We start from the raw sequence: 18288 nt of genomic DNA, 5'->3' as shown, positions 1-18288 counted from the left end.
CTCTCTCTCTCTCTCTCTCTCTCTCTGCCTTTCTCTGCCTCTACTATGCTCTTAACTCCTCTCCCCACATCCTGAATAAACTCTATTCTATGCTATACCATCATGTGGCTTGTCCCTCAGGGGGAAGGAATGACTTGGCGTGGGCCCGCTGAGACTTTCCCTTCCCCATACCTCACCACACCCCCATAGAGCATATCCCTTCTCTCTTTATCTTTTTATAAAGACATCAGAAAGCACTTGCAGCCTTTACAGAGGACCTAAGTTTGGTTGCTAGCTTCCACAAGGTGGTTCACAACTGTATCGCCAGTTCTAGGGCACCTGACACCCTCTTCTGGGCTCTGCGGACAACAGGCAAAGATTAGGAATACATACATACATTCGTGCATGCAAACAAAACATTCAAACACATCAAACAAGTAAGTTTTAAAATGAATATGAAATTCTTGGAACAGAACTACTGAGTGCTTGCCTGCTTTTGTTTCTTGGACTTCATTTTTAAATCTTCAACTCTTCTGTCTATTGTTATACATCTGAGACATGGGATTCAGGAAGCAATGCTCAGCATGAAAGCAGCTACTCTACTCTGGAAGCCTTCACTCCTTCTGGTTTGAGAATGTGTTTATTTTCTCATCACTGAGATGTTCCCAAGCCTGGAAAGGTGTACTGTCCTTTCAGGGATGTGTGCTGTGTGCAAAATTCATAGCAAGTTATGAGCCACCAAACCTTACTTTTTAGTAGTTTAAAACTTGATCATTTTCATCCCGTTTCAAATCTAGCCTAGCATGTATATCAAATGTTCAATAGCAACATCAGTGGGTGATTATTTAAGTTGAAGGAAAGAGATCTAGGTGGAAATAAGGGCATTATCATAAAATTTTAAAGCAAACCTTTTTTCTAGTAGTAAAACACTTCATCTCTGCACATAAATTGGCACTTGTATTTGATAAAAAGTGTTGTAGCTGCACATTTGGTTATATAGAAGAGTAACAATAAGCCTTCTCTATAAAGGTAATTAAAATTAGATATGAATTAGATTATGCCATCACATGTATTGCTCTTCTTGTTGTGAACAAATGATTGATAACTTATGGGATGAAAAGTTAGTTTTAGTTCATGACATCGTTGGCTATCAGTCTGGCTCAACAAAGAGTACACAGTAGTCCCATGCACTCAGTGTGATAGGGAAGGCATGGTAACCATAACTGCTCTATTTGCAGTGATAGAAGATAATCACACAATTTATTTACATGTTGGCATGTGAGGAAGTCCAAAGCTTAGGCTGGCTCCTGAGTAAATACCAAGTTCAAGAATTTAAGAAGGACCCCCTGCCACCTAGACCTGCTAGCTAAAGGACCCCTGCCACCTAGACCTGCTAGCTAAAGGACCCCCTGTGTCCAGAAGTCTCCAGTACCTCACCAACACCATCTTCCTGCTGGTGACCATATGTTCAAACACATGAGCATGTAGGAGACATTGCTTTCCAACCACAGAACTATGTTATTAAAATTATTGAGACAATAACATGGTTCAAATGCCTGACAACAAGAAAAGTAGAGTGAATCACAGGTGTGTGTAACATAGACCCTCTGAAACATTACACTCAGCCAAACAAAAATCTATGTACCAAATATGAAAGTATTATGGTTAAGTTTGCATGGATTTCTGGACAAGGAAAAGTTATGGTGGCAGAAGACATGTACTGATTGTCTAAAGCTTGTGATTGGAGGAATGATGGGCAGAAATGGGAATGAGGGAGTTTGTCAAAATGATGAAAATAGTCTAATACTAGATGATTTTTTTATTGAAAAGTTCTAAATTCAATGAAACTCCCTCAAAATACACACTTAAAATTGATGATCGTATGGCAAATTACATACACATACACACAAAGCTTTTTAAAACCTCAAGGATTGTTCTGTTCTGCTGCTGCGACTTCATATACTTCCTTGCCTTTTATTCGTGATCAAAAGAGAACACTTTTCATTCTGTGATCGTCTCCAGAAACTTACCCAAATATAGCATCTCTTTATATCTCCCTCCTTCTGTCTGCCTGGCTTGCTCATTCACTCAGTCATTCAATTATTCAACGAAACTATACTGAGCATCTACCAAGTATCAAACCCTGTGCTAGGTGCTGAAAATGAAGAAGTCATCTGCTGATGCTCTTCTCTTCTTGCTGTCAGATATGTCTTCATTTGGAGGCACACACAACCTCTCTCCTGATTCCTTCTCCCTGACACAGAACAGGGATTTTAGAAGGTTCCTTTAATACTCTGAAGATCCTACAATTTTGGAGTGTCAATCTTTTGTACATTAATGACTGCATCCTTAAGAGCTTAACAAAGTTAAAATTAAGAAACAACTGAAATATGTACCTGTTGATTTGTTTGTGTTTTTTATTATCAGATAACACCAATGGTTTGGAAAAAATGACGTTGATTCTGCCACGCCAGCTCACAATCCCTGTCAGTGATAACTAAGGCAGTGCTGGATTTGAGTCAATGAATTTTTACTTTGAAGGGAACACTTCCAACTTGGCTTTAGAGATTTTTAACAATCTATATCTGGTCTTTCTGGATTGAGGTCTATTTTCCAAAGCAAACTTGATGGGTTTTATAGAGCTTATGCCAATTGTATTTTCCAGGTTGTCCATTCACTATTCCTACATTTTCTTCTTGTAATTATTGTATATGACTATCAAGCTAAATGCTGTCATGTAAATGAACAAAGTCTAGAATTCTCTCCCAGTGCCTATAGTAAGAAATGAGTGACATGAAAGTACAAGACACAACTATGAAAATACATAGGATCAATGGGCACGAGATATATAGTATATACATCCAGCTGCAAGTATATGTTAAGTTGATTTTCAAAAAGATGTAAAGGTATAACTACATAGTGGGTAATAGGGTATTGTGTTAGACTCATCTTAGAGACAGTAACCTCAGTTGAGAAAATTCCTTTATAAGATTAGTCTGTCAATAATTCTGTGAGGCATTTTCTTGACTGATTGATGTAGGAAGGCCCAGACCATGATACACAATGCCCCTCCAAGTCAGGTGGTCTCAGAATATAAAAGAAAATAAATTAAGCAAGCCAGGAAGAGCAAGTCAGTAAGCAGTGTTTCCCCATGGTTTCTGATTCTGTTTTTGCCTCCAGATTCTTGCCTTGAGTTCCTGCCTTGATTTCCCTCTGTGTTGGACTACTTCCTAGAAGTGTAAGAAGAAACAGACCCTGTCATCTCCAAGTTGGTTTTGGTCAAGGTGTTTGGTTTTTTTTTTCCCCAGCAACAAAAACCTTAACTAAGACAGGTATGCAAGGTGAGGAAGCAAGATGTACAAATATTGTTGTAATAAATAATATAGCTGAGGGAGTCACTGGAGAAAAATAGACATTCATTTCTCTAAGAGCTGAATGGTGAAAGAACACATAGAGGAGTCAGGAAAATATATTTCATGATAATGTTGATTGACTGAAGAACTTAAGTAAATAAGTAACATGAAGACCTGACTAACTGAATAATAGAAAAAGTTGATGAATAGAGAGGAACAAGGATCTGGGATTGTCTCTTCACTTGCCTGGCTCTCGCAGAACAGATAACAATATAGCTGGTAAGAAGTCATTCTGGCACTTATCACCCTAGGACAATAACCATCATACACACACACACACACACACACACACACACACAGACACACTTTAATTAAATGATGCTAAGTGTGCTGCCTAGGCCTAAGGCAATTTGACATCAGGTAGGGTTATCTGAAAGAAGGGAATCTCAACTGAGAAAATGTCTCCATCTGATCCAGCTGTACTGCATTTTCTAAAGTAGTGATTGACAGGGAAGGGCCCATTGTGAGTAGCGTCATCCCTGGGATGGAGCTCCTGACTACTTTAAGTTCCTGTCCTGGCTTCCTTCAGTGCTGAGCAGCAATGTGGAAGTATAAACCAAATAAATCCTTTCCTCCCCAAATTAGTTTTTTCTCATGGTGTTTCACTGCAGCAATAGAAATCCTAACGAAGACACCCAAAACCCACTAATAAAAATTGTTATACTGGATGTCAGAGTCTAAATTATTCATTTAAATACATAACTTTTAAGCGTATTTTATGTTACAGAGAAAGTTATCTGTAGTCAGTCTTCTGTGCTTTTAAATGGTATTTTAGATTTATTTACTTTGTGGTGGTGGTAGTGGTGGTGTGTGTGTATGTGTGTGTGTGTGTGTGTGTGTGTGTGTGTTGTATGTTTGTGTACCTCATGTGTTCATGGTACCAATAGAAGTTAGAATTAGGTACTGCATCCCCTGAAAATTGAGTGACAGACAGCTACCAGCTACTATACAATGCCTGATCCCCTGCAAAAGAGGCAGATCCTCGTAAACATGGAGCCATCTCTTCAGCCTTTTCTTCTATGTATTTGTGAGCTGCAGAAATCTGATGACCCAAAGGTGACACTTGTCATACTCCAAACACAGTGATTATATAAATGACACTGAGGAGGAAAATTTTATGCAGAATAATTTTAAATGTTTTTTTCTATACCTTGGATTTTTTCACACAAAAGTAAACATTACTAAAATTTGAAGTTTTATCATTTTGCAAATACAATCCTTTTTGAAATGGAGTATTCATCTTTTAAAATCTCAATAAGAGACTGAGAATTTTACTCCCTCTCCAACAACCCCACCCTTTTGAAGAATGAGAAAGAAATGCATATACAGATGAACACTTAATGTTCACAATGGGCAACTCAGAACAGCTGTCTCTGGGGCCACACTTTTCCTTGCATGTACATATGAATCTTTCTCTGGCCTGGCTCCTGCACTCGCCTTTACCTTACTGTTCATTCACAAATTAGAGGTTATGTTGATTTTAGAAATAACGCAGCATCCCCATGGATGCTTCTGCTTTTGGAGTCCTTCACAATAAAAGTTTCACCTTCCTGCTGTTCAAAGACTTTTTTGTGAAACTGCTTCTACCTCCTTTCCTAGTGTTTTTCTTTGTAGTGTGCAGCTTGGCTTCCAATAGAGCACACGCACTGTAAAACTCTCCGTACCCACACTGGCGTTCTCATTTCACACAGTGCACAGCCCTCTGACCCTGTCTTCAGACCTAGTCTGAATCATGGATGTTGACCGGTAGAAGGACTCTCATTCAGGGTCATTCAACCAGAGTAGAATTCTTATATAAATCAAGCCAACATGAGAAAAAGAAAAGAATAGAAATAGGCTGTGGGATTCAGTGCCATCTGTGGAAATCGGACGTTTGGTTTGAAATTGTTTGGAGACGCCTTAGATTCAGGTTCAAGGATGATGGTTAAAACATCTGAAGGTGAGAGCCCTGGAAAATATTAAGACTGCAGAGTCTGTTGCTATAGCCAAACACCACATTTAAAAACAAGCCTGGCATCCCATGTTCAAAATCTGTCTGAATGAAAGAAGCAAAAGTATTATCTATCACTCAAAGATCTAAGATGTAAAACTGGGAATAGAATGAATCAAACCAGGGCTCCTAAAAGTATGTGGCGAATACAGCCTTGGAGCTGGGTTTTCTAGGCAGTGTTAATTAATAGCCATTAAGCAAGTGAAAATAAAGCAGAGCCATGGTAGGAAACAGAAGACTCATAGGGGGAGGATTTCTCTTGATTAGCAGGAGCAGTGGGAAGACAGACATTTTTTAAATGGAGTTAAGCTGGCAGAAGCCTGATAACTTGGGAGCAGCAGCAGAGAAAGGGACTGCTGTTTCTGTATTCTGAGATAGAGAAGGCAAGGGTAAGAATATGATGATGGAGAAACACAGCCGGCACATGGAAGCCTTAAGGTTAGCTGCCCTTTCATGAGTTCTGAAGGGATGAGACCCAAGTAAGAGGCCACTGTCTTTTCTCTAATCAGTAGCTGAAAAAAAATAACAAGGTGGTGCCTGAAGTAAAGGCTGTTGGAGTCGGGCTCTGTGTGTCATAGAAATATTAGCACTCATGGGCAGGGCAGGGCAGGGCAGCCCATAGGTTCAGCATAATGCAAAGCTGGGCGATAGCCGGACATTTCAGGTTTGACTGAAACAAAATTAAAAAGGGATCAAAAACACACTTGTGCTTAGGTATTGGTATTTCTTTCAGTCCTGCCTTCAAAACCCATGGCAGGGGAAACCTCTACATGCCATTTTGAGTGTATAAATTGTGTGTTTCATTGTGAGTCACAGTTAAATATTAGTAAAAAGTAACATGCAAATTCATATTTCCTATGTGTCTTCATTTTAAAAAGCCGTATTGCAGTGTAGAGGTTCTCTTTCCCTTTCTCTCATATTTGGTTTAGGCAATCTGCCTCAGATATTTCTTTTTAACACTAGGACTCGCTATCTGATAATTCTCACTTCTTTGATGGAATGGTACCCATAGGTCCAAGGGCATACCCAATCAAGAGGCTTCACATCATTTAAATAAAAAGGAAAATGCTTGTTATTCTTTTCTCTAAAGAAAAGGAAAAGAAGCATGAGCAAAATGGTTTAAGTGGAGAATTGCAGATGAAACAGATGTTACACTAACTATCTTTTGGAAAGAACAAAATTTTGACACATCTTGAATCACAAAAAATAGTCATTGCTTATTAATTCCATATGTTCGCATGAAATGGAAAAAAATATTACACTGCAGTCCCAGAAGTGTTAGGCTCCATAATAGATTTTCCCAGAGGGAGTCTTTGTCCACCTACACAAAAATTCTGTATATGCCCAAGTTCTCCTAACATACTAGAGGCTCTCAGATGTCTTTATCTTTACATGGGTTCCTTACGCCATTGAATTCTCCCCATCTCTTATATACAAGCACTCATACACAGACGCATACACAGAGAGACAGACAGACAGACAGAGATGAGACAGAGAGAAACAGAGAGAACTTTCTACCTAAAGCTACAGATTCAGATTTGGGAGTTTCTTTTCCTTTTTCTTTCTTCTTTCTTTCTTTCTTTTTTTTTTTCAAGACAGGGTTTCTCTGTGTAGCCTTGGCTGTCCTGGAACTCACTCTGTAGATCAGGCTGGCCTCAAACTTAGAAATCCATCTGCATCTGCCTCCCATGTTCTGGGATTAAAGGAGTGCGCCACCACTGCCCAGTTTGTTCTTCTTCTTGCTAATTGCAAAATTAAGTGATCCTGCCTTGACATTCATAATTCCTATTCATGAATTTTCACTTGTACTTCAGTATCTTCTTCTTGATTATCGAATTGTTTCTTACTATAGTATTGTGAAACTTTTTATACATTTTTTCCCTTATACTTTTACTATCCCCCAAATATCACATGGATTCTGAAAAATAATAAGATAAAATATACAGGGGAGGGGTGTGAAGAAGTAACCAAACAAGAGAAAGGAGATTAAAAGGATCAGATTGCCTTTCATTTATCTCCATATTTTGGATTTTTAAGCATGACACTTAAAATTAAATTTTTACATATATATATATATATATATATGTGTGTGTGTGTGTGTGTGTGTGTGTATATATATGTACATATATATATATATGGATTTGAAATCCCTAAAATTTCAGCATTTCAATCTACTACACTATGAAATATTGTAAATCATTCATCTAGAGTCTATTTTTCTAATTGAAACCTAGTGTTGAGGGATAATAGAAATCAAAAAAGATTAACTTTCCCAAAACTGGTTTGGTGGGAAATTACTCTGAAATATCTTAAATGTATGTATTAGATAATGCATTTTTCAAAGTTTGAGATTGAGAAAACGGACACTATGAATTATAATGAATCATCTTGCCCCTAATATTAAACCCACCAAGCCCCAAGGAAGGCATCGACACTTGTGGATGCTGTTTGCAATAGCTAATCTAGCTGAGCCCTTAGCAAGCAAAAGTCCTCCTCTGCTGCTGCTGGGTTGAACTTCTAGGGAGTATAGTTCAGACACATTGAAAACCTTCCTAAGAGAAAGAGCTGAGCCATACCTGCACCTCAATCATCCAGAGACACGCAATCGTTTCCAGAATGAGATGGCAGTGCCCTCGCATGATTTAGAGACTGAAGAGAAGGCAACTGCTATTTTTGATTGTGTTAACCTGTACATAATTATGTAATTACCCACTAAAATTTAGTCAGAGTGTTGCATATCTGAATCATTAACTTTAACAATTGACAAGCTACTTTGATTAGTATTTTCATAGAGCAGGAATAACATACTTTTGTCAGCTTTCATATGATTAGCTATGATTGGGAATTTGTTTATGCAAAATGTTTTCATTGCCAGTTTAGAGAAAAGGGGGGGAGGGAGAGGGAGGGCAGGGAAGTCATGTGTCTCTCCTCAGCAGCCTGTCTTGTGGTTCAACTCAGGAAACACCAGCAATGAGAAAAATGCATGAAGGATACAGACCATCACTCTCCAAATGGCACATAATTTTGGTGTCAGATTAATATAATATCTAGCAAACTCAGGTTGGGAGAAATAAGCTCTCCTACCACATATTAGACTAACAAGGACATCAGAATGTGTGACATCAATGTAGAATGTCACATTCAACTTCTGGCTTGGCCAGGCAGCCCTTCTACATCATTGATCAGGACAGCTGATCTTCTGGGGAAAAAGCATGTCGATTATTTGTTATTTATTTTCTAGCAGAAACACAGCAGCTGCAGCAATTTCTGAGAGACTTCTCTGGCACCAATTTGCTATCAGTCTTAGGTAATATTGACTGTACACACATTCCTATTAGGCTGACATCTCCAAATGCAGCTAGCTATTCAAATAGAAAATCCTTTAATTTCTTGGCTATGATGGGGCTGTGTGATGCCAAATTTCAACTCTCTCTGGAAGACAGAAAGTCCTCAGGACATGAAGCATTTCTTGTCTCCTCTGGCAAATTGGCTGGGCTCATTTGTTTTAAGTAAGCAATTACAAAAAGCAGCTTATGGAAATTTTAAAGTAAAATTAAAAGCAAAATTATTTCACTGGTTACTATGCATGTGCTGCCTTCCACTCTTGAGGGAGTGTGTTTTCGATGGAGATGAATGTAATCAAAAGGCTTTAACATAGGTGGCACATCATAACTCGGAAGTGGGGAAATTTGTGGCTTGCCATTGAAGAGGCAAGGCTATCCCTCCAGAGGAATTTTCAATTTTAAAATCGACTTTTATCTTACATTGTTCTCTGTCTTTCTCTTGGGATTTGCATTCTATATTCTGAAGAATATACCTAGAACATTTTGTTCCATGATATTCCTTTTAATGACTCCCTGTATAAGAGAAATAATATTCTAAGTTCAGTTTTTTGTCCAAGAGAAAGAGAGAATACAATAGAATGTTAGAGAGTTTTTCCATGTCAAATTAAAAACGACAAACCCCATAATCATAAAGTATTGATCTCTCAAAATCAGACATTGCCGTTGCCATGTCTCACAAGCATGAACATCTGCTCCATTTTTCACAATAAGATTTTTCCCAACAATCAGACACTGCTGTCTTTGAGATCCAAGCTTAATTATACTGTTTTAAAGTCTTCATGATTGAACACACATGCACAAACATCTCTCTCACTTTGGCTTTAATCTTGTCTTTCCATTTCTCTGAACATAATTTAAATGCAAAACTTTTCTTACAATTTCAAGTCACCGTCCAGGCCTGTAACTCTTCTACTGAGTATTAATTCTACCTTTCTGGCTATAATTCTCTGGTAGCTCTTACTGATTAAGGAAATATCTGCCTCTCAGAAAATTTAGAGAAGAAACCCTGACCCAGTTTTCTTTGAGAAATTACATATTAGCTACTCCATTATGTCAAAATTAAGTTAACTGATACTGTGCTGTGTTCATTTGCTTTTGAGATGCTCACTCATTTTCATTACTAATTACATTCAGCAATCCCTTCAGGTGGACTATGCCCATGTTTGCAGCCAAGTTTTGAGTGCCATTATGTATCATTGTGCGGGAAGACTCCCAGCCTATGCTGTGAAGTTTTGTGAATAAGGAAGTCAGAAATCACCTGGACATTACAGGGAACATATACCCCCTGCTTGCACATATCCACAGCTAGGCCATTGTTATTTGACAGCATATTTGCAGCTTAAGCACTCAACTGACTTTCAGCATTTTTTTTTCCATTAAAACATATTTGAATCGGAGAAAGCTGAGATACAAGATAATGTGCAGAGATTAGGTCAGGTGAGGAGTGAAATGCAATGGGTTGGGGTAGAGAGACATGTGGAGATACTATGAAGGATGAAGTGGAGCTCAGCAAGGAAGTAGAATGGGCTATACCTCTGCATGGTACCCAATCAGAACTGTCATTTTGCTCGAAGCCAGTATAACAACTGTTTGTTATATTATCATAGTAGTGTTTGGCAGGAAAAAAAAGTGTCTAAAAACCCCCAGTCTCTAGCTAGCCCAGCCTGTTGGTGTTGCTGTTGTTGCTGTTGCTGCTGTTGGTGCTGTTGGTGTTGGTGTTGCTGTTGGTGTTGCTGCTGCTGTTGCTGTTGGTGTTGGTGTTGCTGTTGGTGTTGCTATTGCTATTGCTATTGCTACTGCTGTTGCTGCTGCTGCTGCTGTTGCTGCTGCTGTTGCTGCTGTTGGTATTGCTGTTGCTGCTGCTGTTGGTGTTGCTGTTGCTGCTGCTGTTGGTGTTGCTGTTGCTGCTGCTGTTGCTGTTGCTGCTGCTGTTGCTGTTGTTGTTGCTGCTGCTGTTGCTGTTGTTGTTGCTGCTGCTGCTGTTGTTGTTGCTGTTGCTGTTGCTGTTGCTGCTGCTGCTGCTGTTGCTGTTGCTGTTGCTGTTGCTGTTGCTGCTGCTGTTGCTGTTGCTGCTGCTGTTGCTGTTGTTGTTGCTGCTGCTGTTGCTGTTGTTGTTGCTGCTGCTGTTGTTGTTGTTGCTGTTGCTGTTGCTGCTGCTGTTGCTGTTGTTGTTGCTGCTGCTGTTGTTGTTGCTGTTGCTGTTGCTGCTGCTGTTGTTGTTGCTGCTGCTGTTGCTGTTGTTGTTGCTGCTGCTGTTGTTGTTGTTGCTGTTGCTGCTGCTGTTGTTGTTGTTGCTGCTGCTGTTGCTGTTGTTGCTGTTGCTGTTGCTGTTGCTGTTGCTGTTGCTGTTGCTGCTGCTGTTGCTGTTGCTGTTGCTGTTGCTGCTGCTGTTGCTGTTGTTATTGCTGCTGCTGTGAAGATCCCTTCAGTCAATTGTGCCAACCAAAACTTTCTCCAGTGGTCATGGATGATGAAAGGGTTTCCGCTTGAAACTGTTATTTTTGCATTCTTCTTAAACAATTTCACTGTATTTTGACATCATAAAATCCCCTATTTCCACCTGCCACATGAGCCTTAAGACAAAGGCAAGGGTCCATAGACCTTCAAGTGCCCCCATAGACACAAGTGCCCTAATATAGTCTCCCATATACTAGTAATAGTTAGAGCATGTCTAGTCATGTGATAAGAAATTGCTGATCCAGCAGGATCATGTCTATAAAGAGCAGTCCACAGCTCTGGTTTCCACAGTAGATGAGAAATTAAGCCATCATGACAGGCCCAGCATCTCTTCCTCATATGTTTGAGGAGATTCCTCACAAGGAGATGGTACCACATGTCTACAGGACTATTCCTTTACACAGTTAACATCCTACAGATGTAAAACATCAAGAGTGCGTGAAAGTAGGATTTGGAAGAAGGAGGCCACCATTTTGAAAGATTCTTAGAGCCTTCTAGGACCTCTTACAGGAAAGCAGAGTTGTCTTGTCTCTAAACAAATACACAGTTTCTATCTTAGTAAATCCAATGGTCTATGATGAGTCTCTTTGCTTAGCTACATGTTCCTTAAAGTTGCCCTTTGTTTAGGATTGAAACAGAATTATATACTGTGCATAGTAAATAGTAATAGTAAACTATTTATTTCAAGCTTTATACACAGTAGTTTTTTCATACCTAGCTTATAGAAACAGTAATTGTACATGCTATTTTTTAGGACATCCTGGCCTTTCTCATTCTGATCACTTAAGCTTTGCTAAATTTCTTAGGAAATGAAAGATTCTAAAAATCATAAGAGTTCCGATTATTTCCTAAACAGCATGCAAAGCTGTTGCATAATCTTAGAAAAAGATAGACAGGACAGACCTTACAAATATATTTAAATCTCTGAAATGTAGACAAGAATATGTAAATTGAAAGTAAATTTATTTTAGTGAACTGGCAAGAAAGGAAAAAATATAAGGCCATATGTTACCATTGGTTTTGCATATTTGGGGAGGGGGAAGCTCCTTAAGCCAGGCATTTTCAGGCCATAAAATGTCTTCCATAGGTAACCACAGGCAGGCAAAAATAGCAGGCAAGTGTTGAAAGTTAGAAATGAGGACGATGCTTTTATTGGGTGGCTGAACAAAGTGGGAAGGGAAGTTGTTGTGAGAGAAATGGAGAGGAGAGTGGGATAAATGTACTTAAGTGGGGACAGTATCTGTGAGGAAGGCGACTGTCCTCCTAGCAGTTCTTTGTCTCACCTCCATCCTTCCTGTAGGCATCCCTCCATCACAGGGAAACCTTAGTAAGAGTAACCTACTAGCCAAAGATCTGTCCGCTTCCTCACTCCCTGCTGTGGGAACTGTTGTTATAAAAACAAAAATCCCAGCCATTTGATTTACTCAATGAAGACTGAGGAGCCAGAGGCTGGGGTGAAAGCCTGCTAGCTCAGAGAGGCAGACAAAGCACCCAGCTGACCTTCCTATTCTACCACCATCCCAGAAGGAAAAAACTCTTTCTCCCTCTCCACGATGTCATAAATACCTTCCAACTCAAAGACCCTTCTTTGTCTTTGTTTATGTCCACTCCCTGTCAGCTGGTTGCTTGCCCTGCCTCTTGACCTAGGGTTGATATTATTTAGCTCTTGGATTAAAAGTGTGCTAGGGCCAAGCCACACTACAGCTATTTGTTTACAATAAGCAGAAAGCTCTTGGGTTAAAGGTGTATGCTAGGGCTGAGCCACACCACAGCAAGGTTTATCCAGTTCACAATCTTAGAGTTCACAATGTGATCGAGTATCCTGCAGCAGGCAGCCAAAGTTATATTTATATCATGGCTTGCCTCCCTGAAAATGTCACAACACACAGAAACTCAGCTTGTCTACTAGCCAGGATACAAATAATAAATAACTTTCAATTTAATATAAATATTAAACTACTAAAAAGCAAGGTTTTGCTTGTTCTGTTGATAACACTACTAAGAACAATATCATCTCACTAATAAAAACACAAGAACTGTAAGCGAACCCTAACCCTATACTAAACAATATCTGTATTGCAAATGTTCATTACAGCTTTATGTGTTTCAATAAACATCTCTGTGTGAATATAATGGTCATGTCTATTTCCACTAAAGATCAAAGATTTCTCAATAGTTACATGATTCTGTATATTTATGTTTCCTTAGCATAAATAAGCATCTTTCCATGGCTTATAGTACATGAGTTCAGAAGTCAGAATTTCAACTGTTTCACAAGACAAAATTCTGCTTCTTAACTTGGGAGACCATGTATAGATAACCAAATGAATCTCTATACCCGTGCTCTCCAATCTATAAAATGATTAAAAAAAATACAGGTCTCATTGGGTTCTAGGGATGTTAATATGATCTGATATAGACAAAGTTACTTTACAGAGTATACATGTAAGATAAGCATAACTAGTCATTAGTAAAGTTACTTTTTGAGAGCAAAGAGCCGAGGTGAATGGATAGAAGGTTCCCATACTACTAGTTTCATGACCTTCCAACTTCAAAGTCAGAAGTTTCAAAGCATCAAATTCAGGTAAGTGATATTTCCTTACATGGGTCCTGTTGTCATGCCTAGCATTAGGACCTATCTTCTATGAGAGTCTCCAACATTCTCAAGCCTTCTTGTTACTTAGTGTCATAAGTACACGAATTCAGAAATTAGAATGTAGGCCTATTAAGCTCCATGGAGATCCCTTGTATTAAACTTTTATGGTTTTATAACAGAAAAAGATAAACTAGGCACCTTGAACCAAATACAAACATTCAAGACCAGTATGGAAATTAATGTTGCCTACTTGACAAAGTCTACATTCACTTGGGAGAAAGGGGGAGATGAGGATGGGAGAGAAAGGGGGGAAGGAGGGAGCGAGGGAGAGAGACAGAGAGTTTGGTCTTCTTTTCCCCCTCCCCTTCTTCCTTCCTCTTCCTCCTCCTCCTCCTCCTCCTTCTCCTCCTCCTCCTCATTTGCTTTCTCTTCCTCCTACACTTGTTCCTCCTCATTTTCAATGTTGACATGTGGTAGCATGAGACACTCAATTTATTTTTATTTATGTGCTTATCTTACTCTCTCCAGCATTGTAAAAATCCTTTCCTCTTTAAGACTGAAAGGTTTCTATTGTCTCGCGTACTTGTAGTGCCAATCGTTTTCTAACACACCCACTGATGACGCACAGGTTGATTCCACATTTTAACTGTCCTGAAGAATGTCAAATGAGGACAGAAGTGCAGACTTCTCTAACCAGTACTGAGCACAGATCCACTATGTGTGTATCCAGAAGTAGAGCAGCAGCATCACAGGACTTAGCTGTTCTGTTTTGCTTTTGTTGTTGTCATTTGGTTTTTTTCTTTGTTTGTTTGTCTTGTGTGTATATGTGATAGCCAGGACTATTCCCTGGGCAGGGGACTGGGGACTGTGTAATATGGAAACAGCACATGAATACTAACATGCACATTTCTCTTATTGAACGTGGACACAATGTGACCAGCCCTCACAAGCTCTTCTGCTGTGACTCTACAGTCATGGTGAACTGTAACCTAGAACTGTGAACCAAATATAACTTTTCTCTCCTAAGGTAGTTTTGTCAGAGCATTCTGTCACAGCTGCAATACAGAAACTAAGAAGAACTTAGTGGGAAAATTCAGGTCTGAAGTACACTTTACAGCCTTTAATCCAGAGTTCATTGATATCTTTCCTATGGTGAAAAAAAAAAAATCTCCCTCAGGTGTAATCTAACTCCATGATGTGGCCTTCTCAAAAAATCTAGTCTGAAAAAAAAAAAAAAAAAAAAAAAAAAAAAAAAAAAAAAAAAAAAAAAAAAAAAAAAAATCTAGTCTGAAAGTATGAGATAATAAAATCCTGTTTGACTTTCATCACTGGAAGATAGACCCCCTTCTCCTCTATCCCTCAGATTGACAGGAGTGAAGCTGTCTTAAAAGACTTCTCAGAAAGATATGGCTCAGTAATTCCCAGTGGTGAACAACTTGAGGCTCAATCTCCTTTTGGATTTTCTTCATCTTTATTCCATGTTTTCTACCACCATGGTTCTTATGGGTCAGTTCTCAAGACATACTATCATAGAGCTTGTGTATTGTATTGTTGGTCCATAAAACCAGTCCATCAGGATGAAATTTTGGATTTAGATCATTCACGACATATACACAAATAAAAATCTCACCTTTGTGGGAGTGGGTAAGAAGCCAATAAACTCTAGCATGCGAAGCTGTCAAAATTCCTGTGGATGCCATCAGGATATAGCAAGGAAATTCTCAAGGCTCCCAGGAAAACATTTAGAGAAGCCTTTTGCTTACATCTGCAAGGCAGATTTTGCTAAGCATTAGGCCCTGGGTTTAATTGAAAGGGCAGACTTACATAAGAAGCGTAATGCATGCATTAAATTACTTTTATATGCTAGTGTCAAAGACCTGATAGAAAAATCAATGGCATTCCAAGAATGGAGGGGGAAGTATTTTGTACCACAGTTTTAGACCATTGAGCTGCATCAGAGAAAAACTATGAGCATGGAAGCATTAAAACTTTCAGAAATTAATATTGTAGGAAAGAAGCCTGAAACTGATGTGAGTAAGTTTCCATGATGGAAACTTGAAGCTTGATTTACAAGAGAGAGAGAGAGAGAGAGAGAGAGACAGAGACAGAGACAGAGACAGAGACAGAGACACAGAGAGGGACAGAGAGACAGAGAAAGAGACAAAGAGGCAGAGAGACAGAGACAGATGGACAGGCACACACACACACACACACACACAGAGGTGGGGCCAGTGAGATGGCTCAGTAGGTAAAGGTACCTAATAATCTGAGTGCAATCCCTAGAACCTATTTAAAAGTGGATGGAGGGAACTGAATGCACATGGTTGCCGTCTGACCTCCACACGAGCACACACACACATGCACGCACACACATACATACACACACACACAGATGACAACAACGACGATGACGATAATGATAAATACTCTAGATGTGTTACTGGAACCAAAGCCTCAGAATGAAGAAATTTCAGGAAGAAATTTTTTTGAGACTAAATACCTGCATCACCTATGAGCATCTCATCTCCATCAAATCTAGAATTCAAAGGTCTTGAAGAAGCCAGGACATTCTTTATCCTCACCCTATCACCTAGGTTAAGAGATAAGTTGTAAATCATACCATTTGTACTGAACTAGAGGAATATCATGTAAGAGCCTGTAAGTGCTTCAGTACTTGGGAATCTTCTTCAAGCACATATATCCAATGACACAGTGATTAGCAGTTTATAGTAGGTCTTAGTGCAAGAAAGAGATTACAGTTGTTTCTAAGTCTGGTGCAAGATGCCCTTACATGACTGTACAAGACAGGCGATAGGCTACAGCATCTAATGGCTGTGGATGTATTTGTAGTAGGTGTTGATGCAACTGTGGAGAATCTAGATCCGTATGATAGATTATAGTTTGAAAATAGTATTTAAGTTGCCTACTAGCACCTAGTTTAAAAAGAGTACCATATCCATGAGACACGGAGTAATGTGCCATAAAATACACCAATCTGACCAGTATCCCAAGCACCATATCATACATCTGAGTGAACTACACAGTGATCCATTGTATGGTGAATGAATTTCATGAGTGCCTGTCAGAGGGTGATGGCAAATCCTATGAGTGTATGGCAAACATTCCATTTCTTCTCCCTGTTTCATCAATACATCTCTCCTCCTAAAACCCAAGGATTCGTGGGGTCATGGCTATCCCAACTCGCAGAAGAAAAATTATGTTGAACTGATTCACTTGTGGATTATCTTAAATATGGTTCTAGTCACATAGGCCATTGAGCAATAGTAAATTGCAATTCTCGAAAGATGGTTGCTGCTCTGAGGCACCATGTCTTTGTGACAGAAACAGACTGTGGGAACATGTCCAGCAGCATTGCAGTGGTACTCTATTTATGAGTCACTATTAAGGAGAATGTGTTAGATTTATCATTTGCATAACTATTACACTAGTTCTTGTTGTAGTGACTACAACAGAAAAAAGAATTCTGACATCTCACCTAAACTATTCCTCAGTTTCTTTGCTCTGTGCTCTATGGCTTTTATTGACTCAACAGTCTTAGACAGTTTGGGATATACTAAATATACATATCAAACCAGAAAGGCTAATGGCATATATGAATATAACTCTGAATTTGTAGATTTCTGTGTTTAAGCTGAATTGAGTGTCTTTAGAATCTGGGAAGAAAGAAAGGGGTGGTAGGATGGAGTGTGGTTTTGGAAGGAATAGGGCAAAAAGGCACAAGTGATATAAAGTAGATAGGGGACTACTGGAGGAATACAGACCTAAAGGGTGTGATATAAAGTAGATAGGGGAGTACTGGGGGAATATAGATTTAAAGGGTGTGAAGGTGGAGAGATGAGACGAGGGCACTGGAAGAGTTGACGAAACAGGATATATGAAATTCTTTATAAACTCACCAAAAATTAGAATTTAAAAGAGTTTGAACAGAAGTTCCATAACTATCCTTCCAGAAGCCATAGATTTTAAATAAAAATCCCAGTGCTTTCTCAAAAGTTTACAAATGGTAAGAACACAGACCCAGGAAGACTTTTATCACTGATATTTTACTAAATGGACATGTGGTAAAACTGCCTTCAAAATACATGTGTTTATCCTTCCAGACTATAACTGGTCCTCAACTCTATCAGAGATTTTTCTTTTTAAAAATGGAAATGGTTAATGTTAGATTGGTTAATGTTCTGAGAATAAGTGACCTCCAAGTCCTCAGCTCTAAGTGAGACATCTATATTACTCCACATGACCAAATTATGGGACATAAAGCTTGTAAAAGACAAAAGGTGAGAGGAATGGTGTAAAGCACTATCTTTTCAGTATGACACAGCCATTGCAATCATGAACACCCCCACCAATGTCTATCTACCCAAGATTGTGTGGACATGGATGCACGCACACACACACACACACACACACACACACACACACACACACACCATGAAATGGGAGTGAGATTGGTTAGAAAGTAGAAGAAGTAGGAATAGGAGTGGACAC

General features: G+C 39.1%; 1 long non-coding RNA gene across 1 annotated transcript in view; it reads right to left on the bottom strand.

The window, feature by feature from the left end:
* LOC116094335 overlaps positions 1-13854 on the bottom strand; it is a 24764-nt gene extending 10910 nt beyond the window's left edge. Inside the window, exon 1 of the long non-coding RNA XR_004120050.1 lies at positions 13787-13854. This is a non-coding gene — a long non-coding RNA (uncharacterized LOC116094335). The remainder of the gene's footprint in view (positions 1-13786) is intronic.
* Positions 13855-18288: the final 4434 nt, after the last annotated feature.

Source organism: Mastomys coucha, unplaced genomic scaffold (assembly GCF_008632895.1).
Source record: "Mastomys coucha isolate ucsf_1 unplaced genomic scaffold, UCSF_Mcou_1 pScaffold16, whole genome shotgun sequence".
In the NCBI taxonomy this organism is placed as follows: domain Eukaryota; kingdom Metazoa; phylum Chordata; class Mammalia; order Rodentia; family Muridae; genus Mastomys; species Mastomys coucha.
This window is presented reverse-complemented; position numbering and strand designations above follow the sequence as displayed.